The 642-nt window shown below is 23.7% G+C and overlaps 1 long non-coding RNA gene across 1 annotated transcript; it reads right to left on the reverse strand.

Moving 5' to 3' along the window:
* LOC126910207 (uncharacterized) lies at positions 1-372 on the reverse strand. Its single transcript, XR_007705211.1, has 3 exons — positions 298-372; positions 114-233; positions 1-25 (listed from the first exon to the last, which is right to left on the reverse strand). It is a non-coding gene; the product is annotated as an uncharacterized LOC126910207 (long non-coding RNA).
* Positions 373-642: the final 270 nt, after the last annotated feature.

A 642-nucleotide genomic window follows, 5' to 3' on the forward strand; every position in this document is an offset into this window, starting at 1 on the left:
GATCAGGAGACTCCATCAACAATATCTAAAATATAAAGTATTTATGACCTTATATTTTTAAGCATTAATAAGAATAAAAATAAATTTTCTAATGCAATAAAAATTATTTTTACTTTATGCAATGCATGAACAAAATCAGTAGGCGATGGTCGATATATTTTAATAACATTATCATGGAGCCAAATTACACCATCTTTTTGAATTTTTGATATTGCATGCTGCATTTTCTCAAACTTAAAAAATAATAAACAATAAATATTATATAAATTATAACTTTTTTTTTAATTTAATTTTTACTTGTGCTAAGTCTTTTCGCTCTGAACGCATATATGGATACACAGTTAGAAATATACAAAGTGTTAATAAATCAACNTACACAGTTAGAAATATACAAAGTGTTAATAAATCAACTATGCCTGTGAATACTCTTTCTTTAACATCAGAAGTACTATTTAACTCTTTGCTACTCATAAGCCCTTGACAAAAGGTTAAAAAATAAAAATCAGTTCGTACTTGGCGAAAAATTTCTCTTAAAAATACTCGTAATGATCTTAAATAATCATCTCTTAGAACAAGTAACTCCTAAAAATAGTTAATATGATATTATAAATTAATTAAAAATAACTATAAAAAATAGTTTTT

This window comes from Daktulosphaira vitifoliae, unplaced genomic scaffold, assembly GCF_025091365.1.
Source record: "Daktulosphaira vitifoliae isolate Bord-2020 unplaced genomic scaffold, ASM2509136v1 Scaffold_6893, whole genome shotgun sequence".
NCBI classification, from domain to species: Eukaryota; Metazoa; Arthropoda; class Insecta; order Hemiptera; family Phylloxeridae; genus Daktulosphaira; species Daktulosphaira vitifoliae.